Source organism: Gavialis gangeticus, unplaced genomic scaffold, assembly GCF_001723915.1.
Source record: "Gavialis gangeticus isolate Ggan-Ray unplaced genomic scaffold, GavGan_comp1, whole genome shotgun sequence".
In the NCBI taxonomy this organism is placed as follows: Eukaryota; Metazoa; Chordata; order Crocodylia; family Gavialidae; genus Gavialis; species Gavialis gangeticus.
Window position 1 is genome coordinate 66,375,837 of NW_017729029.1, and position 8,322 is coordinate 66,384,158.

The window sequence follows — 8,322 nt, forward strand, 5'->3', positions numbered from 1 at the left end:
GAAACTGCTGTATCAGATCAAACCAGTAGAATCTCTAATCCAAGATACTATCTGATAACATCCTGTACTGGTAGTTTGGAGGAAAGTGCAGGAATCCCAACAGTCACATAATGGACAAATTTGGAATAACCTGCTCATGAGGTGAGTCTTATTCTAATCCCTGTCAATTAGAGATTAGTTTAGGTTCTGAATAATCAGGATCTTTATGCCTTTTTTTTCCTATTTGATTTACCTCTAGGCTTACCTATAAAGGTTTCCCTCGCTTTATGCTGTACATGTGTTCTTGGAAAATGGTGCATAACTCGAATTCGCATAAAGGGAACTCACTTTACAATCGAACAAATAGAGATACATTCCAAAACTTTGACTGTACTCACCCCGAGACTCATTTCTACCACTTTTACAGGACAATTTTGGTACTCAGTGACAGCAGACAATACACAAAAGCACAGGGTGGTGGTGAATGTTACCAGAATGGGGATGGCAACTACAGAAACATGTTGCAGACAATGAGTGAGGAGCAGAGATCCACACAGGAGACTATATTTTGGTACACATCACTCACACAATGCACCACACAGAGCATCTGACTGTGGGCTTCTATCACACCGATCACATAAGAGTGAATTTACCCCTCATATAATGCATTTTTGGTATAAAAAGGGTCATTGAATAAGAGCAAATCTGCACGTACTGAATCCACATAAAGCGAAGGACACGTGTCTAAACTTTGAATCCTGTCAATCTCTTGGACTCCATGATAAAGTGTACCGGTGAGTTTCACATGTTAGTATATTGTATGTTACAGCTGATAATCTGTTTTGAATAAGTTGTCTTTCAATACCACTGGATGCTTCTTTGTCCTTTTATTCTGTAAAAGAGTAATAGAATGGACTGGCTTAACTTATTCCAAGCATTCATTTATTTTTAAACCTCTATCTCCCACCAACTCGTCTCCACTCCACCCTAAAAAAAATCCAATCTTCTTGTTCTTTCATAATGATATTTCCATGAAGGGTGGTACCCAAAAGCTCACTTACATCCCTCCCAAATATACAGTTTGTCCAATAAAAACTATCACCCACAAACATCCATGCCTTTGTAATCATTTTTGTCACCCTGAAATTATCTACATTTGTTATCTGAAATTTCTACATTTTATCCAATGACTGCTTAATGTAAAATGCCTAAGAACTTCAGAAGCAGTAACCAAAATGCAGATTTACCTCCCCCATGTGAGTGCTCTACCCACTATAATATAATTTCATGCTTATTCTTGTTTTCTTTTTTGCATCCCAATGAATTTCAATTTTTTTTCTTCAAAGTGGAACAGCTTCAAGAGGAAAGTTCCAGAGTGATCTCACCTTAATAAGACTCTCTCCTTGATGTTACATGGCTCTCTAATGAGGTAAGAGAATTGGGTTTGAATGCTGTCCAGCAGAGGAGGGAAATTAACTGAGGTGTAGTAAGGTGGAAGGCAATACTACTATCACTTCCTCCTCCTCCCAGCTGTGCTTCTGAACAACAGCGGTGGATGCTGCTGTGTTTTGTAGAGACTTATCTATTCATTTCTGAAAGACGAAGAAGTTCTGTGCACAAAACAAAAGCAGAATTTCAGTTGCCTGAGAAATTTTACTGGTAAAAAACAAGGTCCACATTTTTAAGGAGCTGTTAGAGAGACTACAGCCTTGGATATAAGGGGTGTGTCCCCATGAGCATGAATGTTTTGTTTGCGGCACCTCAAAGCAGTTTGAGGTGCTACAAACTGCACATGGCACAAATGCACCCATTCACCTTGCTGCTAATTAGCAGTGTGGCAGGTTTTTTTTGATACTGGGAGATCCTGATGGAAAAAAAACCCCCATCACTGAATAAAGCAGTACAGCACATGTGGCAGCTGCCAGCCAGGCTCTGAGCAGCCAGATTGCTGCCACTGCTGCCACAGTAGGCCCCCAGGATCCTATGGAAGGCTGCTGGGGCCAGCACCAGTGTTGGCCCAGCCTCCCCTATCCCACTTGGGATAATTTACACCATACTTACCCCACATGCATGGGCATGTGCAGCAGCAAAATACAATGGAACAAATTTGTGTCGCCGCTATTTTTGCCATGGCAACCACATCCCACAGTAAGTATCTTAATCTTTTTTTTTTTTTTTTTTTTGTGGATCTGGTTTTTAGGCATAAATCTAGTAGTCAAAGTGAAGTCAAAGCATCAGTTCATATGATAGTACTATATTTTCAGTATTTTCTATTCTATACATATCCTAACATTTTGTAGACTTTTTGAACCACTGCTGCACAATGAGCAGTTGCTTGCTTTCTGCTGTCCACATGAGGCCTGGCTAGCTTTAATGAAATAGGTAGATTTACTTTAGAAACCAGAGATGTGTAGGAGTAATTCAAACTATATTTCTTGCACTGAGAATTACCTTACCTTTGTCAGCATTACATTTCACCTACCATTGTTCATTTGTCTAGGTTTGTTACAACCCTCTGGAGCTCCTCAATCTACTCCTATCATAAATAATCTCATTTGCTATTTCATCCATTTTCCAGCTCTTCAAGGAACTAAGTTTGTTAAACCACATGGGTTCTGCTTCCATTTTTTACAGCACCCCACTGATATCATTTTGCCGGGTTCAAAGCTGACCACTTTTTCTTGACTTTGTTTTTTGTATTTTATCCAGTTTCTGATCCACAATTGAATTTTATCTCTGTGCATATGACTGCTTAGTTTAATGGCCTCTTGTGAAACAGTCTGCCAAAAACTCAGTGGAAGCCCAGATACATTTTTATCCTTTATTCATCTTTGCAAGTTTACTAACAGCCACAGGGAATTTTAATAGATTAAAGAGACATACCTTTTTTCTCTTGACAAAAGTCTGCATGTGTATAATTTCATAATCATCTGTTTTATCATTTGATTTTAAATTATTTCAACCAATCTTTGGGTTTCTTGAGGGTTTGCACTTCCTGAGATCACTTCTTCTAGGTGTAGGTAAAATATTTGCTGACTTCTAGACCTATGATAGAACAGCTGAGTTTAATGAGAGCTTGTTATTTTTGTTAGCAGTTCAGGCAGTTTATTCTCTCTTCCTTCTGTACAGTTGGATGCATCTTGGGGAGTAGTTGCTGTTTAAGTTATCATTTTGTTGCAGCACCTGTGCTTTTGATACTTCAGTCACTAACACTGCCTCATCTTTATTACCTGACAAACTAATACTCAATTTACTTTTCAGGAACTAAATATAAACATTTCAAGCAAGTGCACTTAATACCAATTTATTTATCAAGTGGTATTATCTCCCTACTTATTTAGGAAACAAATGAATATCCCCTTGTTTCTCATTCTTCCAACCTATAGAAGTACATACCCCTTATGGCTCAATTAATCTAATGTTGTATTTACAGTGAATTAATACCAAATGAAGTGTTAACATTATAAAATACCTGCTTTTTCCATTCACTAAAAACAATCTTTTTGCTCCAGAATTCAGTATTATATCTCTATGTAAGCAGCTAACCTAGAGAAAAGTGTCTTTAAAAAAATTGACATTTTGTTCCTACCCACAGGTGAAATTAGATAGAAAAAGGCGAAGCAACTTTCACATTTCTATTGGAACCAATTCATGAACCCAATTACTGGAATGCCAGTACATATCTACCTTTGGAAATATTTCTTGTCACGTAGTGAATATTTTATAACATCCAGGCAGAACAGCATATGCATATTTATTTGAAGATGGCTTAGGAGGAATATATCCTATTGAATGTTATATTAATTTATACAGTAATTATGCTGTTGTATACCAGTAGAAGTAAAGTGTACCTGTCAGAATGAAGACAGAATCGAGTTTTAGATAGGACAAATCCTTCTTGTTAAGGGTTCAGGCTTCTTAAGCAGTAACCTGCTAAACCATTTAATAATTTGTGAATGATTCATCACTTCTGCCATCCAGGGTATACTGCATCAGTAACATCACCAGTAAGATCTACAGATTAATTTAAATGACTTGTTCTTTGGAAATGATACTGGTGAAAGATGCTTGGAAGTGCCCCAAAAACTTGTTGTATTAGGACTAAAGTATCTTAGAAAAATTCATTACAATAACTACAAATTTCTAATTATTAAACTAGTAAAGCATTACTATATAACAAGCAAATTAATGTTCAATTATCTGTTCCTGATGAGACAATGATGTTACCAATAATATATTCTGTAGGAGTGAAAGTCATTCTTAAGAGGAAATATATACATATGAGTAGGATTTTTTTCCTCCACTGAATTATAGGAATCTCCTTGGTATGGGAAACAGATTTTAGGGGCAACTTTTATGCATTGTACTGTACAACATTTTATTGGAATTCAAGTAGTTTTCATATAGTTTTACCTTTAACAGATATTATTGGGTATATTTAATATACTGTCTTCAGTAGTGGGTCTCCACCTTTTTAGACTCAAGGCACTGCTTGTTAGACCTCGGGAACTGCCAGCTCTTAGCTTTCACTCATTTATTAACTATGGAGAAATAATAGAAAAATTGTTCTGTTACAATGAACTCAGACCACAACAGGCCAGAATGTTTTGGACACTATGGATTACCATTTGAAATCTCTGGGTTTATTTTGTAAATCATGTGTAGCTGTTTGCATACCTAACGGTGCTAATATTGTACATTGGCCTTAAAAAAGATCTTGTGACACCCTAGTTTAGAATCATTGTTATAGAGCAGGGATTGACAATGTTTTTGGGCAGAGTGCCCAGAACACCCCATCCTTACCTTGGAAAATGTTGGGGTGGTTCAGCAAACAGCAGGGGAGCCACAAGGGGCCTAATCCTTGTTGTGGCAGCACAGCCCTGGCCCCTTCCCTGCCATTTGCCCAGAGGCAGCAGTGAGCCAGGCCAGGGATCTTCACACCTCAGTGAAATGGCTTTCAGCCTCCTTACCACCTGCTGTGGGTGCCTGGGCTGGCTGTGGTTGTGGCAGGCTGGCACAACAAGGATTGGGCCCCTCACACCTCCCCTGCCATCTTCCCCAAGGTACACACGCACCCACTGTAGTAGAAACCCCTCTTTGTACATTTCCGTTCTAGACATGGATATAACAGAAGCCCCTTCTTGCCTACACCCCCCTCCCCATTTTGTGCATTTCTTTTCCTTCTCAGTATTGGCAGAGACCTAACACACTCATTGCATAGGTGTGGCAAGACTCAGAGCAAGCCAGAAAGCTGAAGTGGCTTTCTGTAGGAGAAACTTAGAAACTACATCTACATATCAATTAATCTCAGTGTCACTAAAGAAAACAAAAGAACTAAAATATCCACTGCAAAGACTGTAAATATATTCTGTGGTAACCCAACTCACTCAGTGTCCCCAGTAGCCTTTGATCCTCATTACCTTACATTGCACGTTTTATATTTCTCACAGTGCATGTTCATATTTCATCCATCTCATCTTTACCATGGCATTTTGTATTTTATATGTTATAATTTTAAACTCTTAAGGAATGTACTCTTTGTAGAATGAAGTTGCACCCTGGGCCATTGTTAAAACTGCATTGAAATTGTAATTGTAAAGTGATAAAATCTGTTGAGTGAATGCAAGTGAATTATGATCATCAGTAGACAAAAGCCTAGCCAAAGGAACTCCATTTTAAGCTAATCAAGCTAAAAAAACTGATTCCTGGAACTTGAGCACTCACCCTATGGACTATTCCTGTAATCCATGACAATACAACCATTAAGTCAATAAGTCAAGGGTCTGGCACATGTGCCGGGGGTTGCCGACCCCTGGTCTAGAGTTTTGTTTTCTAAAGTGTTATTTTTTACAACCAAAAGTAGTTTATTCATTTTGACAAAAACATTTAGAGTTTCAAAAGAAAAAAAAAAGACACTGCATATTTCAGTTAAGCCTAGAATTTAACTTCTGGTAAAACATGGGGTTTTTTGTTTTCATCTCTGCAAGTGGGAAACCTTGGTTTTCCACTCTTGTGGAAATATCCAAGGCATATCTCTGTAAGCATGGAACACATCACCCAATGCAGTGGATAAACTGGGGCAGGACACAGCCCACCACAGCTGATCCACTTCATTTGAGAACTTCTGTTTATACCCTACATGTTAGGTGAGTCCATGTCCTCAATAAAGATGTTTAATGACAGTAGGGATTTGTATCAACTGAAGTCTGAGATCTTTAACAAGGGTTTGTTTGCTCATTTATCAATACATGAGCAAACAAGCCCTCTGACCCTATCAAGCAAAGCACTTAAACACATGCTAATTCTAAGCACTTGAATAGACTCACTAGTGTCATTTTTTTTTAGGCTTATCATTTGCTTTTACCGTGTTCATGGCACTGCACAGATATTCATTAATTAATCCAGACTACAGCCCTGTTTGTCTCCATTTTTCAGATAGGGAACATTAGGTGAAAAGAAAAAGGTGGTGTTCAGTATCTTAAGGAGAGATGTATGGGGGGCTTAATGTGCATTGGCCCAATAACACTGTGCAGTAGCACAGTGCTTATTAACCATGCAAATAGCCTCCTGCACAGTGTTACTAAGATAATGCACAGTAAGCATTATTAAAAAAACATGCGCTGGTGCTACTGCACAGTAACTCTAGTTATTGCGCATTCAGTTAGCACCTCATTAAAGGCACTAAACTAAATGCGCTGTATCTAAGGTACGTTAATGAATGTATAGATGTGCCCAACTCAATGAATGTATAGATACACTCAATTCAATAATGTAGAATTACATTATTAAAGCCTCACGCAGCTGAAGTTTCAACTTTGCCTTGTAATTTGAATGCAATGAATTTCTTCTATTTTTTCTGTTAATACAGATGAACAAAGGCACATGTTTTTTCTCTACATTTGCTAGTGATATTTAAAAATTACAAGGATAAACTCAATGTTTCATAGTTTCATAGTCAGCAGGGTCAGAAGGGACCTGAGCAGATCATCAAATCTGACCCACTGCCATGGCAGGAAAGAGTACTGGGGTCAAACGACCACAGCAAGGTGATTGTCAAGCCTTGTCTTAAAGACCCCCAGGGTAGGAGCCAGCCCCACTTTGCTTGGAAGTTGGTTCCAGATCCTAGCTGCCCTGACAGTGAAGTAGCACCTCCTGATGTCTAATCTGAATTTACCCTCTGCCAGCTTGTGACCACTTTTTCTAGTCAATCCCGGTAGTGCCCGGGGGAACAGGGACTCCCCCAGTGCCTGCTGGTCCCCTCTGACTAGTTTGTAACAGGCCACTAGATCCCCCCTCAGCCTTCTCTTGTGGAGGCTGAACAGGTTCAGGGTCCCAGAGCCTCTCCTCGTAGGGCCTGCCTTGCTGCCCCCTGATCATGCGAGCAGCCCTCCTCTGGATCCTCTCCATGTTGTCCACATCCCTCCTGAAGTGCGGCACCCAGAACTGGATGCAGTACTCCAGCTGTGGCCTGACCAGTGCCACATAGAGGGGGAGTATCGCCGCCTTGGACCTGCTTGAGATTCATCTGTGGATGCATGACAAGGTGCGGTTGGCCTTCCTGACTGAATCCCCACACTGCCGGCCCATGTTCATCTTTGCATCGATGATGACTCCCAGATCCTTTTCTGCCTCTGCACTGATGAGAAGGGAGTTCCCCAGCCTGTAGGTTTGGTGCTGGTTCTTCCTCCCCAGGTGAATCACCTTGCACTTGTTAGTGTTGAATCCCATCCTATTCTTGTCCGCCCACCCCTGTAACCTGTGTAGAACTCATTCATTTTTTAACTTAAATTATTTACTTTAAATATATTAATCCCTTGGAAGAATAGCTTCAACAGTAACAATAGCCCATGGTTTCTGATTAAATAACTGAAAACACAATATTCATGCAAATTATGTCTTTTAGTTAGTTTATGATTTTCTTAATTGGTACTTTTTTTTCCAAAGACCCTGCCCACTGACCTCTGCATAATAACCTAAAACTCCTTTCTGTTGATTAAAAGCTTTTACAAAAATAAGGAGAATTTTTACGAAACCAGAGTCTGAAATGTAATAATGCAACAAGTAGAGCTTTGTTTCTGAAGGCCAAACTTGTTTAAGAACAGATAATTGAGATAAACTACATTAGAATGCATTTTTCACCCTGTGTTCAGTTTCACACAGTACAGCACAGTTTTTAGTGTAAAGCAAAATCAGGAAACAAAGGGAAACTGACAGCAATTACACTGCAATTTGAATGCTATTCAAATTCACATTTTCTCTATCCTTTCTGTATTGATTCAAGAGGAATTTCTTTTTCTCTTGTTCCACCAAACAAACAGACCCCCCCCCCCCCCCACCCCCCCC

General features: G+C 39.4%; 1 long non-coding RNA gene across 1 annotated transcript in view; it reads left to right on the forward strand.

Annotated features, from left to right (window-relative positions):
• Positions 1 to 273: 273 nt before the first annotated feature.
• The window catches only part of LOC109300433, a 13,278-nt gene continuing 5,229 nt past the window's right edge, over positions 274 to 8,322 (forward strand). The window contains exons 1-3 of the long non-coding RNA XR_002098224.1: positions 274 to 465; positions 3,055 to 3,057; positions 3,128 to 3,135. This is a non-coding gene — a long non-coding RNA (uncharacterized LOC109300433). The remainder of the gene's footprint in view (positions 466 to 3,054; positions 3,058 to 3,127; positions 3,136 to 8,322) is intronic.